The sequence below is a fragment of the Ranitomeya variabilis genome, chromosome 4 (assembly GCF_051348905.1).
Source record: "Ranitomeya variabilis isolate aRanVar5 chromosome 4, aRanVar5.hap1, whole genome shotgun sequence".
NCBI lineage: Eukaryota > Metazoa > Chordata > Amphibia > Anura > Dendrobatidae > Ranitomeya > Ranitomeya variabilis.
Genome location: NC_135235.1, coordinates 516869256 through 516881717, shown reverse-complemented (window position 1 = coordinate 516881717; position 12462 = coordinate 516869256). Strand labels below are relative to the sequence as shown.

General features: G+C 57.7%; 29 non-coding genes across 29 annotated transcripts; all 29 read left to right on the top strand.

The window, feature by feature from the left end:
- The first annotated feature begins 752 nt into the window (after nucleotides 1-752).
- Nucleotides 753-824, top strand: TRNAP-UGG (transfer RNA proline (anticodon UGG)). Its single transcript has one exon. It is a non-coding gene; the product is annotated as a tRNA-Pro (tRNA).
- Nucleotides 825-1216: 392 nt separating this feature from the next.
- TRNAP-AGG (transfer RNA proline (anticodon AGG)) lies at nucleotides 1217-1288 on the top strand. Its single transcript has one exon. It is a non-coding gene; the product is annotated as a tRNA-Pro (tRNA).
- A 140-nt stretch (nucleotides 1289-1428) lies between these two features.
- TRNAP-CGG (transfer RNA proline (anticodon CGG)) lies at nucleotides 1429-1500 on the top strand. The gene has a single exon. It is a non-coding gene; the product is annotated as a tRNA-Pro (tRNA).
- A 414-nt stretch (nucleotides 1501-1914) lies between these two features.
- On the top strand, nucleotides 1915-1986 carry TRNAP-UGG (transfer RNA proline (anticodon UGG)). The gene has a single exon. It is a non-coding gene; the product is annotated as a tRNA-Pro (tRNA).
- A 392-nt stretch (nucleotides 1987-2378) lies between these two features.
- On the top strand, nucleotides 2379-2450 carry TRNAP-AGG (transfer RNA proline (anticodon AGG)). Its single transcript has one exon. It is a non-coding gene; the product is annotated as a tRNA-Pro (tRNA).
- Nucleotides 2451-2590: 140 nt separating this feature from the next.
- Nucleotides 2591-2662, top strand: TRNAP-CGG (transfer RNA proline (anticodon CGG)). Its single transcript has one exon. It is a non-coding gene; the product is annotated as a tRNA-Pro (tRNA).
- An 881-nt stretch (nucleotides 2663-3543) lies between these two features.
- On the top strand, nucleotides 3544-3615 carry TRNAP-UGG (transfer RNA proline (anticodon UGG)). The gene has a single exon. It is a non-coding gene; the product is annotated as a tRNA-Pro (tRNA).
- Nucleotides 3616-4005: 390 nt separating this feature from the next.
- Nucleotides 4006-4079, top strand: TRNAP-AGG (transfer RNA proline (anticodon AGG)). The gene has a single exon. It is a non-coding gene; the product is annotated as a tRNA-Pro (tRNA).
- Nucleotides 4080-4217: 138 nt separating this feature from the next.
- TRNAP-CGG (transfer RNA proline (anticodon CGG)) lies at nucleotides 4218-4289 on the top strand. Its single transcript has one exon. It is a non-coding gene; the product is annotated as a tRNA-Pro (tRNA).
- Nucleotides 4290-4703: 414 nt separating this feature from the next.
- TRNAP-UGG (transfer RNA proline (anticodon UGG)) lies at nucleotides 4704-4775 on the top strand. Its single transcript has one exon. It is a non-coding gene; the product is annotated as a tRNA-Pro (tRNA).
- A 395-nt stretch (nucleotides 4776-5170) lies between these two features.
- Nucleotides 5171-5242, top strand: TRNAP-UGG (transfer RNA proline (anticodon UGG)). The gene has a single exon. It is a non-coding gene; the product is annotated as a tRNA-Pro (tRNA).
- Nucleotides 5243-5634: 392 nt separating this feature from the next.
- Nucleotides 5635-5706, top strand: TRNAP-AGG (transfer RNA proline (anticodon AGG)). The gene has a single exon. It is a non-coding gene; the product is annotated as a tRNA-Pro (tRNA).
- Nucleotides 5707-5846: 140 nt separating this feature from the next.
- Nucleotides 5847-5918, top strand: TRNAP-CGG (transfer RNA proline (anticodon CGG)). The gene has a single exon. It is a non-coding gene; the product is annotated as a tRNA-Pro (tRNA).
- A 414-nt stretch (nucleotides 5919-6332) lies between these two features.
- On the top strand, nucleotides 6333-6404 carry TRNAP-UGG (transfer RNA proline (anticodon UGG)). The gene has a single exon. It is a non-coding gene; the product is annotated as a tRNA-Pro (tRNA).
- A 392-nt stretch (nucleotides 6405-6796) lies between these two features.
- Nucleotides 6797-6868, top strand: TRNAP-AGG (transfer RNA proline (anticodon AGG)). The gene has a single exon. It is a non-coding gene; the product is annotated as a tRNA-Pro (tRNA).
- A 140-nt stretch (nucleotides 6869-7008) lies between these two features.
- TRNAP-CGG (transfer RNA proline (anticodon CGG)) lies at nucleotides 7009-7080 on the top strand. The gene has a single exon. It is a non-coding gene; the product is annotated as a tRNA-Pro (tRNA).
- A 414-nt stretch (nucleotides 7081-7494) lies between these two features.
- On the top strand, nucleotides 7495-7566 carry TRNAP-UGG (transfer RNA proline (anticodon UGG)). Its single transcript has one exon. It is a non-coding gene; the product is annotated as a tRNA-Pro (tRNA).
- Nucleotides 7567-7958: 392 nt separating this feature from the next.
- On the top strand, nucleotides 7959-8030 carry TRNAP-AGG (transfer RNA proline (anticodon AGG)). Its single transcript has one exon. It is a non-coding gene; the product is annotated as a tRNA-Pro (tRNA).
- Nucleotides 8031-8170: 140 nt separating this feature from the next.
- On the top strand, nucleotides 8171-8242 carry TRNAP-CGG (transfer RNA proline (anticodon CGG)). Its single transcript has one exon. It is a non-coding gene; the product is annotated as a tRNA-Pro (tRNA).
- A 414-nt stretch (nucleotides 8243-8656) lies between these two features.
- TRNAP-UGG (transfer RNA proline (anticodon UGG)) lies at nucleotides 8657-8728 on the top strand. Its single transcript has one exon. It is a non-coding gene; the product is annotated as a tRNA-Pro (tRNA).
- A 392-nt stretch (nucleotides 8729-9120) lies between these two features.
- On the top strand, nucleotides 9121-9192 carry TRNAP-AGG (transfer RNA proline (anticodon AGG)). Its single transcript has one exon. It is a non-coding gene; the product is annotated as a tRNA-Pro (tRNA).
- A 140-nt stretch (nucleotides 9193-9332) lies between these two features.
- On the top strand, nucleotides 9333-9404 carry TRNAP-CGG (transfer RNA proline (anticodon CGG)). The gene has a single exon. It is a non-coding gene; the product is annotated as a tRNA-Pro (tRNA).
- Nucleotides 9405-9818: 414 nt separating this feature from the next.
- On the top strand, nucleotides 9819-9890 carry TRNAP-UGG (transfer RNA proline (anticodon UGG)). Its single transcript has one exon. It is a non-coding gene; the product is annotated as a tRNA-Pro (tRNA).
- Nucleotides 9891-10282: 392 nt separating this feature from the next.
- On the top strand, nucleotides 10283-10354 carry TRNAP-AGG (transfer RNA proline (anticodon AGG)). Its single transcript has one exon. It is a non-coding gene; the product is annotated as a tRNA-Pro (tRNA).
- Nucleotides 10355-10494: 140 nt separating this feature from the next.
- Nucleotides 10495-10566, top strand: TRNAP-CGG (transfer RNA proline (anticodon CGG)). The gene has a single exon. It is a non-coding gene; the product is annotated as a tRNA-Pro (tRNA).
- A 414-nt stretch (nucleotides 10567-10980) lies between these two features.
- Nucleotides 10981-11052, top strand: TRNAP-UGG (transfer RNA proline (anticodon UGG)). Its single transcript has one exon. It is a non-coding gene; the product is annotated as a tRNA-Pro (tRNA).
- Nucleotides 11053-11444: 392 nt separating this feature from the next.
- TRNAP-AGG (transfer RNA proline (anticodon AGG)) lies at nucleotides 11445-11516 on the top strand. The gene has a single exon. It is a non-coding gene; the product is annotated as a tRNA-Pro (tRNA).
- Nucleotides 11517-11656: 140 nt separating this feature from the next.
- Nucleotides 11657-11728, top strand: TRNAP-CGG (transfer RNA proline (anticodon CGG)). The gene has a single exon. It is a non-coding gene; the product is annotated as a tRNA-Pro (tRNA).
- Nucleotides 11729-12142: 414 nt separating this feature from the next.
- Nucleotides 12143-12214, top strand: TRNAP-UGG (transfer RNA proline (anticodon UGG)). The gene has a single exon. It is a non-coding gene; the product is annotated as a tRNA-Pro (tRNA).
- The last annotated feature ends 248 nt before the right edge of the window (nucleotides 12215-12462 follow it).

Here is a 12462-nt window from a genome sequence, read left to right as displayed (position 1 = left end):
TCCGCCGCCTCGCAGCCTTTTTTGCGAATGGGACTTGATGATCGCGCCGAGGAAGCTCTTTCTTTGCTCGTGGTGGACTGCCATGGCTCGACTTCTCCAGGAAGGTGCGAGGCGTCTTTGGCTGGCTGGCCTTTTCACCGCTCTGTTCCTCTTCTCTTTCTGTCGCGCGGCCACGCTCGACTCCTCCTGCCTCTTTGGACTCCAGTGTCAGATCTTGTTTTTGCTGCAGCCTGTGCCAAATGGTGGCGCTGAGCCAGGTGCCTCGCAGCCCTTGCCTCCGTCGCTGGCTCGTTGGTCTAGGGATATGATTCTCGCTTTGGGTGCGAGAGGTCCCGGGTTCAAATCCTGCACGAGCCCATGCTTGTGGATGTCTTTGTTGCAGGTCTGTTGCATGCTGGGCTTCCTCCCGCAGGCTCATCTGTTGCATGGATTTTCTTGCAACTGACTGCTGGGAAGGCGGCATGTGCCGCCCGTCCCCAGGAAACCCCGACCACCCAACCAAGCCCGATCGCGCCGAGGAAGCTCTTTCTTTGCTCGTGGTGGACTGCCATGGCTCGACTTCTCCAGGAAGGTGCGAGGCGTCTTTGGCTGGCTGGCCTTTTCACCGCTCTGTTCCTCTTCTCTTTCTGTCGCGCGGCCACGCTCGACTCCTCCTGCCTCTTTGGACTCCAGTGTCAGATCTTGTTTTTGCTGCAGCCTGTGCCAAATGGTGGCGCTGAGCCAGGTGCCTCGCAGCCCTTGCCTCCGTCGCTGGCTCGTTGGTCTAGGGGTATGATTCTCGCTTTGGGTGCGAGAGGTCCCGGGTTCAAATCCCGGACGAGCCCATGCTTGTGGAAGTCTTTGTTGCAGGTCTGTTGCATGCTGGGCTTCCTCCCGCAGGCTCATCTGTTGCATGGATTTTCTTGCAACTGACTGCTGGGAAGGCGGCATGTGCCGCCCGTCCCCAGGAAACCCCGACCACCCAACCAAGCCCGGACCTGTGGCAGATTTTGACCCCATGCACGCGGATCTCCACTTGTTTTGAGCTCTTTCGCTCCAAAAACATATGTTGGAGATTGCTGCTCGTTAAAATTCGCATGCGTCTCTCAGGGACTTTTTTTTTTTCCCTGTGGATGTTCCATGAGAGAGCCACGCTTTTCTCTGGAGATGCCAGGCAGGTGCTTCAGTTGGCAGTGCTGGCTACGCCATACAAATTGCAAAGCGCCGCTCTGTCGCTGGCTCGTTGGTCTAGGGGTATGATTCTCGCTTAGGGTGCGAGAGGTCCCGGGTTCAAATCCCGGACGAGCCCCACTCTTTCTCTGCGGGGGAACCAGAGTGCTCATCTCCTTTTGCCCTCCCCCTGTTAGCTAAACCGCTCCGGCTGCTGCTTGTGGCCGAGCCTACAAAGGTGAGAGAATCGACGCTGCTGCACTGCACGCACCAAACGTTGGCTCGTTGGTCTAGGGGTATGATTCTCGCTTCGGGTGCGAGAGGTCCCGGGTTCAAATCCCGGACGAGCCCTCGCTGGTGTGTGCCTCGTGTGCCCCTCTCTCCACACGTGGCAGTGCGCTTTTGCAATGGTCTTGCTCGAGGGCACTCCAATCCGTGTCACGTACCCACGGGTGCTTCTCAAAAAGGGTCTTGCTCGTTTCCGCCGCCTCGCAGCCTTTTTTGCGAATGGGACTTGATGATCGCGCCGAGGAAGCTCTTTCTTTGCTCGTGGTGGACTGCCATGGCTCGACTTCTCCAGGAAGGTGCGAGGCGTCTTTGGCTGGCTGGCCTTTTCACCGCTCTGTTCCTCTTCTCTTTCTGTCGCGCGGCCACGCTCGACTCCTCCTGCCTCTTTGGACTCCAGTGTCAGATCTTGTTTTTGCTGCAGCCTGTGCCAAATGGTGGCGCTGAGCCAGGTGCCTCGCAGCCCTTGCCTCCGTCGCTGGCTCGTTGGTCTAGGGGTATGATTCTCGCTTTGGGTGCGAGAGGTCCCGGGTTCAAATCCCGGACGAGCCCATGCTTGTGGAAGTCTTTGTTGCAGGTCTGTTGCATGCTGGGCTTCCTCCCGCAGGCTCATCTGTTGCATGGATTTTCTTGCAACTGACTGCTGGGAAGGCGGCATGTGCCGCCCGTCCCCAGGAAACCCCGACCACCCAACCAAGCCCGGACCTGTGGCAGATTTTGACCCCACGCACGCGGATCTCCACTTGTTTTGAGCTCTTTCGCTCCAAAAACATATGTTGGAGATTGCTGCTCGTTAAAATTCGCATGCGTCTCTCAGGGACTTTTTTTTTTTCCCTGTGGATGTTCCATGAGAGAGCCATGCTTTTCTCTGGAGATGCCAGGCAGGTGCTTCAGTTGGCAGTGCTGGCTACGCCATACAAATTGCAAAGCGCCACTCTGTCGCTGGCTCGTTGGTCTAGGGGTATGATTCTCGCTTAGGGTGCGAGAGGTCCCGGGTTCAAATCCCGGACGAGCCCCACTCTTTCTCTGCGGGGGAACCAGAGTGCTCATCTCCTTTTGCCCTCCCCCTGTTAGCTAAACCGCTCTGGCTGCTGCTTGTGGCCGAGCCTACAAAGGTGAGAGAATCGACGCTGCTGCACGGCACGCACCAAACGTTGGCTCGTTGGTCTAGGGGTATGATTCTCGCTACGGGTGCGAGAGGTCCCGGGTTCAAATCCCGGACGAGCCCTCGCTGGTGTGTGCCTCGTGTGCCCCTCTCTCCACACGTGGCAGTGCGCTTTTGCAATGGTCTTGCTCGAGGGCACTCCAATCCGTGTCACGTACCCACGGGTGCTTCTCAACAAGGGTCTTGCTCGTTTCCGCCGCCTCGCAGCCTTTTTTGCGAATGGGACTTGATGATCGCGCCGAGGAAGCTCTTTCTTTGCTCGTGGTGGACTGCCATGGCTCGACTTCTCCAGGAAGGTGCGAGGCGTCTTTGGCTGGCTGGCCTTTTCACCGCTCTGTTCCTCTTCTCTTTCTGTCGCGCGGCCACGCTCGACTCCTCCTGCCTCTTTGGACTCCAGTGTCAGATCTTGTTTTTGCTGCAGCCTGTGCCAAATGGTGGCGCTGAGCCAGGTGCCTCGCAGCCCTTGCCTCTGTCGCTCGCTCGTTGGTCTAGGGATATGATTCTCGCTTTGGGTGCGAGAGGTCCCGGGTTCAAATCCTGGACGAGCCCATGCTTGTGGAAGTCTTTGTTGCAGGTCTGTTGCATGCTGGGCTTCCTCCCGCAGGCTCATCTGTTGCATGGATTTTCTTGCAACTGACTGCTGGGAAGGCGGCATGTGCCGCCCGTCCCCAGGAAACCCCGACCACCCAACCAAGCCCGATCGCGCCGAGGAAGCTCTTTCTTTGCTCGTGGTGGACTGCCATGGCTCGACTTCTCCTGGAAGGTGCGAGGCGTCTTTGGCTGGCTGGCCTTTTCACCGCTCTGTTCCTCTTCTCTTTCTGTCGCGCGGCCACGCTCGACTCCTCCTGCCTCTTTGGACTCCAGTGTCAGATCTTGTTTTTGCTGCAGCCTGTGCCAAATGGTGGCGCTGAGCCAGGTGCCTCGCAGCCCTTGCCTCCGTTGCTGGCTCGTTGGTCTAGGGGTATGATTCTCGCTTTGGGTGCGAGAGGTCCCGGGTTCAAATCCCGGACGAGCCCATGCTTGTGGAAGTCTTTGTTGCAGGTTTTTGTTGCTGGGCTTCCTCCCGCAGGCTCATCTGTTGCATGGATTTTCTTGCAACTGACTGCTGGGAAGGCGGCATGTGCCGCCCGTCCCCAGGAAACCCCGACCACCCAACCAAGCCCGGACCTGTGGCAGATTTTGACCCCACGCACGCGGATCTCCACTTGTTTTGAGCTCTTTCGCTCCAAAAACATATGTTGGAGATTGCTGCTCGTTAAAATTCGCATGCGTCTCTCAGGGACTTTTTTTTTTTCCCTGTGAATGTTCCATGAGAGAGCCACGCTTTTCTCTGGAGATGCCAGGCAGGTGCTTCAGTTGGCAGTGCTGGCTACGCCATACAAATTGCAAAGCACCGCTCTGTCGCTGGCTCGTTGGTCTAGGGGTATGATTCTCGCTTAGGGTGCGAGAGGTCCCGGGTTCAAATCCCGGACTAGCACCACTCTTTCTCTGCGGGGTAACCAGAGTGCTCATCTCCTTTTGCCCTCCCCCTGTTAGCTAAACCGCTCCGGCTGCTGCTTGTGGCCGAGCCTACAAAGGTGAGAGAATCGACGCTGCTGCACGGCACGCACCAAACGTTGGCTCGTTGGTCTAGGGGTATGATTCTCGCTTCGGGTGCGAGAGGTCCCGGGTTCAAATCCCGGACGAGCCCTCGCTGGTGTGTGCCTCGTGTGCCCCTCTCTCCACACGTGGCAGTGCGCTTTTGCAATGGTCTTGCTCGAGGGCACTCCAATCCGTGTCACGTACCCACGGGTGCTTCTCAACAAGGGTCTTGCTTGTTTCTGCCGCCTCGCAGCCTTTTTTGCGAATGGGACTTGATGATCGCGCCGAGGAAGCTCTTTCTTTGCTCGTGGTGGACTGCCATGGCTCGACTTCTCCAGGAAGGTGCGAGGCGTCTTTGGCTGGCTGGCCTTTTCACCGCTCTGTTCCTCTTCTCTTTCTGTCGCGCGGCCACGCTCGACTCCTCCTGCCTCTTTGGACTCCAGTGTCAGATCTTGTTTTTGCTGCAGCCTGTGCCAAATGGTGGCGCTGAGCCAGGTGCCTCGCAGCCCTTGCCTCCGTCGCTGGCTCGTTGGTCTAGGGATATGATTCTCGCTTTGGGTGCGAGAGGTCCCGGGTTCAAATCCTGGACGAGCCCATGCTTGTGGAAGTCTTTGTTGCAGGTCTGTTGCATGCTGGGCTTCCTCCCGCAGGCTCATCTGTTGCATGGATTTTCTTGCAACTGACTGCTGGGAAGGCGGCATGTGCCGCCCGTCCCCAGGAAACCCCGACCACCCAACCAAGCCCGATCGCGCCGAGGAAGCTCTTTCTTTGCTCGTGGTGGACTGCCATGGCTCGACTTCTCCAGGAAGGTGCGAGGCGTCTTTGGCTGGCTGGCCTTTTCACCGCTCTGTTCCTCTTCTCTTTCTGTCGCGCGGCCACGCTCGACTCCTCCTGCCTCTTTGGACTCCAGTGTCAGATCTTGTTTTTGCTGCAGCCTGTGCCAAATGGTGGCGCTGAGCCAGGTGCCTCGCAGCCCTTGCCTCCGTCGCTGGCTCGTTGGTCTAGGGGTATGATTCTCGCTTTGGGTGCGAGTGGTCCCGGGTTCAAATCCCGGACGAGCCCATGCTTGTGGAAGTCTTTGTTGCAGGTCTGTTGCATGCTGGGCTTCCTCCCGCAGGCTCATCTGTTGCATGGATTTTCTTGCAACTGACTGCTGGGAAGGCGGCATGTGCCGCCCGTCCCCAGGAAACCCCGACCACCCAACCAAGCCCGGACCTGTGGCAGATTTTGACCCCACGCACGCGGATCTCCACTTGTTTTGAGCTCTTTCGCTCCAAAAACATATGTTGGAGATTGCTGCTCGTTAAAATTCGCATGCGTCTCTCAGGGACTTTTTTTTTTTCCCTGTGGATGTTCCATGAGAGAGCCACGCTTTTCTCTGGAGATGCCAGGCAGGTGCTTCAGTTGGCAGTGCTGGCTACGCCATACAAATTGCAAAGCGCCGCTCTGTCGCTGGCTCGTTGGTCTAGGGGTATGATTCTTGCTTAGGGTGCGAGAGGTCCCAGGTTCAAATCCCGGACGAGCCCCACTCTTTCTCTGCGGGGGAACCAGAGTGCTCATCTCCTTTTGCCCTCCCACTGTTAGCTAAACCGCTCCGGCTGCTGCTTGTGGCCGAGCCTACAAAGGTGAGAGAATCGACGCTGCTGCACGGCACGCACCAAACGTTGGCTCGTTGGTCTAGGGGTATGATTCTCGCTTCGGGTGCGAGAGGTCCCGGGTTCAAATCCCGGACGAGCCCTCGCTGGTGTGTGCCTCGTGTGCCCCTCTCTCCACACGTGGCAGTGCGCTTTTGCAATGGTCTTGCTCGAGGGCACTCCAATCCGTGTCACGTACCCACGGGTGCTTCTCAACAAGGGTCTTGCTCGTTTCCGCCGCCTCGCAGCCTTTTTTGCGAATGGGACTTGATGATCGCGCCGAGGAAGCTCTTTCTTTGCTCGTGGTGGACTGCCATGGCTCGACTTCTCCAGGAAGGTGCGAGGCGTCTTTGGCTGGCTGGCCTTTTCACCGCTCTGTTCCTCTTCTCTTTCTGTCGCGCGGCCACGCTCGACTCCTCCTGCCTCTTTGGACTCCAGTGTCAGATCTTGTTTTTGCTGCAGCCTGTGCCAAATGGTGGCGCTGAGCCAGGTGCCTCGCAGCCCTTGCCTCCGTCGCTGGCTCGTTGGTCTAGGGGTATGATTCTCGCTTTGGGTGCGAGAGGTCCCGGGTTCAAATCCCGGACGAGCCCATGCTTGTGGAAGTCTTTGTTGCAGGTCTGTTGCATGCTGGGCTTCCTCCCGCAGGCTCATCTGTTGCATGGATTTTCTTGCAACTGACTGCTGGGAAGGCGGCATGTGCCGCCCGTCCCCAGGAAACCCCGACCACCCAACCAAGCCCGGACCTGTGGCAGATTTTGACCCCAAGCACGCGGATCTCCACTTGTTTTGAGCTCTTTCGCTCCAAAAACATATGTTGGAGATTGCTGCTCGTTAAAATTCGCATGCGTCTCTCAGGGACTTTTTTTTTTTCCCTGTGGATGTTCCATGAGAGAGCCACGCTTTTCTCTGGAGATGCCAGGCAGGTGCTTCAGTTGGCAGTGCTGGCTACGCCATACAAATTGCAAAGCGCCGCTCTGTCGCTGGCTCGTTGGTCTAGGGGTATGATTCTCGCTTAGGGTGCGAGAGGTCCCGGGTTCAAATCCCGGACGAGCCCCACTCTTTCTCTGCGGGGGAACCAGAGTGCTCATCTCCTTTTGCCCTCCCCCTGTTAGCTAAACCGCTCCGGCTGCTGCTTGTGGCCGAGCCTACAAAGGTGAGAGAATCGACGCTGCTGCACGGCACGCACCAAACGTTGGCTCGTTGGTCTAGGGGTATGATTCTCGCTTCGGGTGCGAGAGGTCCCGGGTTCAAATCCCGGACGAGCCCTCGCTGGTGTGTGCCTCGTGTGCCCCTCTCTCCACACGTGGCAGTGCGCTTTTGCAATGGTCTTGCTCGAGGGCACTCCAATCCGTGTCACGTACCCACGGGTGCTTCTCAACAAGGGTCTTGCTCGTTTCCGCCGCCTCGCAGCCTTTTTTGCGAATGGGACTTGATGATCGCACCGAGGAAGCTCTTTCTTTGCTCGTGGTGGACTGCCATGGCTCGACTTCTCCAGGAAGGTGCGAGGCGTCTTTGGCTGGCTGGCCTTTTCACCGCTCTGTTCCTCTTCTCTTTCTGTCGCGCGGCCACGCTCGACTCCTCCTGCCTCTTTGGACTCCAGTGTCAGATCTTGTTTTTGCTGCAGCCTGTGCCAAATGGTGGCGCTGAGCCAGGTGCCTCGCAGCCCTTGCCTCCATCGCTGGCTCGTTGGTCTAGGGGTATGATTCTCGCTTTGGGTGCGAGAGGTCCCGGGTTCAAATCCCGGACGAGCCCATGCTTGTGGAAGTCTTTGTTGCAGGTCTGTTGCATGCTGGGCTTCCTCCCGCAGGCTCATCTGTTGCATGGATTTTCTTGCAACTGACTGCTGGGAAGGCGGCATGTGCCGCCCGTCCCCAGGAAACCCCGACCACCCAACCAAGCCCGGACCTGTGGCAGATTTTGACCCCACGCACGCGGATCTCCACTTGTTTTGAGCTCTTTCGCTCCAAAAACATATGTTGGAGATTGCTGCTCGTTAAAATTCGCATGCGTCTCTCAGGGACTTTTTTTTTTTCCCTGTGGATGTTCCATGAGAGAGCCATGCTTTTCTCTGGAGATGCCAGGCAGGTGCTTCAGTTGGCAGTGCTGGCTACGCCATACAAATTGCAAAGGGCCGCTCTGTCGCTGGCTCGTTGGTCTAGGGGTATGATTCTCGCTTAGGGTGCGAGAGGTCCCGGGTTCAAATCCCGGACGAGCCCCACTCTTTCTCTGCGGGGGAACCAGAGTGCTCATCTCCTTTTGCCCTCCCCCTGTTAGCTAAACCGCTCTGGCTGCTGCTTGTGGCCGAGCCTACAAAGGTGAGAGAATCGACGCTGCTGCACGGCACGCACCAAACTTTGGCTCGTTGGTCTAGGGGTATGATTCTCGCTACGGGTGCGAGAGGTCCCGGGTTCAAATCCCGGACGAGCCCTCGCTGGTGTGTGCCTCGTGTGCCCCTCTCTCCACACGTGGCAGTGCGCTTTTGCAATGGTCTTGCTCGAGGGCACTCCAATCCGTGTCACGTACCCACGGGTGCTTCTCAACAAGGGTCTTGCTCGTTTCAGCCGCCTCGCAGCCTTTTTTGCGAATGGGACTTGATGATCGCGCCGAGGAAGCTCTTTCTTTGCTCATGGTGGACTGCCATGGCTCGACTTCTCCAGGAAGGTGCGAGGCGTCTTTGGCTGGCTGGCCTTTTCACCGCTCTGTTCCTCTTCTCTTTCTGTCGCGCGGCCACGCTCGACTCCTCCTGCCTCTTTGGACTCCAGTGTCAGATCTTGTTTTTGCTGCAGCCTGTGCCAAATGGTGGCGCTGAGCCAGGTGCCTCGCAGCCCTTGCCTCCGTCGCTGGCTCGTTGGTCTAGGGGTATGATTCTCGCTTTGGGTGCGAGAGGTCCCGGGTTCAAATCCCGGACGAGCCCATGCTTGTGGAAGTCTTTGTTGCAGGTCTGTTGCATGCTGGGCTTCCTCCCGCAGGCTCATCTGTTGCATGGATTTTCTTGCAACTGACTGCTGGGAAGGCGGCATGTGCCGCCCGTCCCCAGGAAACCCCGACCACCCAACCAAGCCCGGACCTGTGGCAGATTTTGACCCCACGCACGCGGATCTCCACTTGTTTTGAGCTCTTTCGCTCCAAAAACATATGTTGGAGATTGCTGCTCGTTAAAATTCGCATGCGTCTCTCAGGGACTTTTTTTTTTTCCCTGTGGATGTTCCATGAGAGAGCCACGCTTTTCTCTGGAGATGCCAGGCAGGTGCTTCACTTGGCAGTGCTGGCTACGCCATACAAATTGCAAAGCGCCGCTCTGTCGCTGGCTCGTTGGTCTAGGGGTATGATTCTCGCTTAGGGTGCGAGAGGTCCCGGGTTCAAATCCCGGACGAGCCCCACTCTTTCTCTGCGGGGGAACCAGAGTGCTCATCTCCTTTTGCCCTCCCCCTGTTAGCTAAACCGCTCCGGCTGCTGCTTGTGGCCGAGCCTACAAAGGTGAGAGAATCGACGCTGCTGCACGGCACGCACCAAACGTTGGCTCGTTGGTCTAGGGGTATGATTCTCGCTTCGGGTGCGAGAGGTCCCGGGTTCAAATCCCGGACGAGCCCTCGCTGGTGTGTGCCTCGTGTGCCCCTCTCTCCACACGTGGCAGTGCGCTTTTGCAATGGTCTTGCTCGAGGGCACTCCAATCCGTGTCACGTACCCACGGGTGCTTCTCAACAAGGGTCTTGCTCGTTTCCGCCGCCTCGCAGCCTTTTTTGCGAATGGGACTTGATGATCGCGCCGAGGAAGCTCTTTCTTTGCTCGTGGTGGACTGCCATGGCTCGACTTCTCCAGGAAGGTGCGAGGCGTCTTTGGCTGGCTGGCCTTTTCACCGCTCTGTTCCTCTTCTCTTTCTGTCGCGTGGCCACGCTCGACTCCTCCTGCCTCTTTGGACTCCAGTGTCAGATCTTGTTTTTGCTGCATCCTGTGCCAAATGGTGGCGCTGAGCCAGGTGCCTCGCAGCCCTTGCCTCCGTCGCTGGCTCGTTGGTCTAGGGGTATGATTCTCGCTTTGGGTGCGAGAGGTCCCGGGTTCAAATCCCGGACGAGCCCATGCTTGTGGAAGTCTTTGTTGCAGGTCTGTTGCATGCTGGGCTTCCTCCCGCAGGCTCATCTGTTGCATGGATTTTCTTGCAACTGACTGCTGGGAAGGCGGCAGGTGCCGCCCGTCCCCAGGAAACCCCGACCACCCAACCAAGCCCGGACCTGTGGCAGATTTTGACCCCACGCACGCGGATCTCCACTTGTTTTGAGCTCTTTCGCTCCAAAAACATATGTTGGAGATTGCTGCTCGTTAAAATTCGCATGCGTCTCTCAGGGACTTTTTTTTTTTCCCTGTGGATGTTCCATGAGAGAGCCACGCTTTTCTCTGGAGATGCCAGGCAGGTGCTTCAGTTGGCAGTGCTGGCTACGCCATACAAATTGCAAAGCGCCGCTCTGTCGCTGGCTCGTTGGTCTAGGGGTATGATTCTCGCTTAGGGTGCGAGAGGTCCCGGGTTCAAATCCCGGACGAGCCCCACTCTTTCTCTGTGGGGGAACCAGAGTGCTCATCTCCTTTTGCCCTCCCCCTGTTAGCTAAACCGCTCCGGCTGCTGCTTGTGGCCGAGCCTACAAAGGTGAGAGAATCGACGCTGCTGCACGGCACGCACCAAACGTTGGCTCGTTGGTCTAGGGGTATGATTCTCGCTTCGGGTGCGAGAGGTCCCGGGTTCAAATCCCGGACGAGCCCTCGCTGGTGTGTGCCTCGTGTGCCCCTCTCTCCACACGTGGCAGTGCGCTTTTGCAATGGTCTTGCTCGAGGGCACTCCAATCCGTGTCACGTACCCACGGGTGCTTCTCAACAAGGGTCTTGCTCGTTTCCGCCGCCTCGCAGCCTTTTTTGCGAATGGGACTTGATGATCGCGCCGAGGAAGCTCTTTCTTTGCTCGTGGTGGACTGCCATGGCTCGACTTCTCCAGGAAGGTGCGAGGCGTCTTTGGCTGGCTGGCCTTTTCACCGCTCTGTTCCTCTTCTCTTTCTGTCGCGCGGCCACGCTCGACTCCTCCTGCCTCTTTGGACTCCAGTGTCAGATCTTGTTTTTGCTGCAGCCTGTGCCAAATGGTGGCGCTGAGCCAGGTGCCTCGCAGCCCTTGCCTCCGTCGCTGGCTCGTTGGTCTAGGGGTATGATTCTCGCTTTGGGTGCGAGAGGTCCCGGGTTCAAATCCCGGACGAGCCCATGCTTGTGGAAGTCTTTGTTGCAGGTCTGTTGCATGCTGGGCTTCCTCCCGCAGGCTCATCTGTTGCATGGATTTTCTTGCAACTGACTGCTGGGAAGGCGGCATGTGCCGCCCGTCCCCAGGAAACCCCGACCACCCAACCAAGCCCGGACCTGTGGCAGATTTTGACCCCACGCACGCGGATCTCCACTTGTTTTGAGCTCTTTCGCTCCAAAAACATATGTTGGAGACTGCTGCTCGTTAAAATTCGCATGCGTCTCTCAGGGACTTTTTTTTTTTCCCTGTGGATGTTCCATGAGAGAGCCACGCTTTTCTCTGGAGATGCCAGGCAGGTGCTTCAGTTGGCAGTGCTGGCTACGCCATACAAATTGCAAAGCGCCGCTCTGTCGCTGGCTCGTTGGTCTAGGGGTATGATTCTCGCTCAGGGTGCGAGAGGTCCCGGGTTCAAATCCCGGACGAGCCCCACTCTTTCTCTGCGGGGGAACCAGAGTGCTCATCTCCTTTTGCCCTCCCCCTGTTAGCTAAACCGCTCCGGCTGCTGCTTGTGGCCGAGCCTACAAAGGTGAGAGAATCGACGCTGCTGCACGGCACGCACCAAACGTTGGCTCGTTGGTCTAGGGGTATGATTCTCGCTTCGGGTGCGAGAGGTCCCGGGTTCAAATCCCGGACGAGCCCTCGCTGGTGTGTGCCTCGTGTGCCCCTCTCTCCACACGTGGCAGTGCGCTTTTGCAATGGTCTTGCTCGAGGGCACTCCAATCCGTGTCACGTACCCACGGGTGCTTCTCAACAAGGGTCTTGCTCGTTTCCGCCGCCTCGCAGCCTTTTTTGCGAATGGGACTTGATGATCGCGCCGAGGAAGCTCTTTCTTTGCTCGTGGTGGACTGCCATGGCTCGACTTCTCCAGGAAGGTGCGAGGCGTCTTTGGCTGGCTGGCCTTTTCACCGCTCTGTTCCTCTTCTCTTTCTGTCGCGCGGCCACGCTCGACTCCTCCTGCCTCTTTGGACTCCAGTGTCAGATCTTGTTTTTGCTGCAGCCTGTGCCAAATGGTGGCGCTGAGCCAGGTGCCTCGCAGCCCTTGCCTCCGTCGCTGGCTCGTTGGTCTAGGGGTATGATTCTCGCTTTGGGTGCGAGGGGTCCCGGGTTCAAATCCCGGACGAGCCCATGCTTGTGGAAGTCTTTGTTGCAGGTCTGTTGCATGCTGGGCTTCCTCCCGCAGGCTCATCTGTTGCATGGATTTTCTTGCAACTGACTGCTGGGAAGGCGGCATGTGCCGCCTGTCCCCAGGAAACCCCGACCACCCAACCAAGCCCGGACCTGTGGCAGATTTTGACCCCACGCACGCGGATCTCCACTTGTTTTGAGCTCTTTCGCTCCAAAAACATATGTTGGAGATTGCTGCTCGTTAAAAT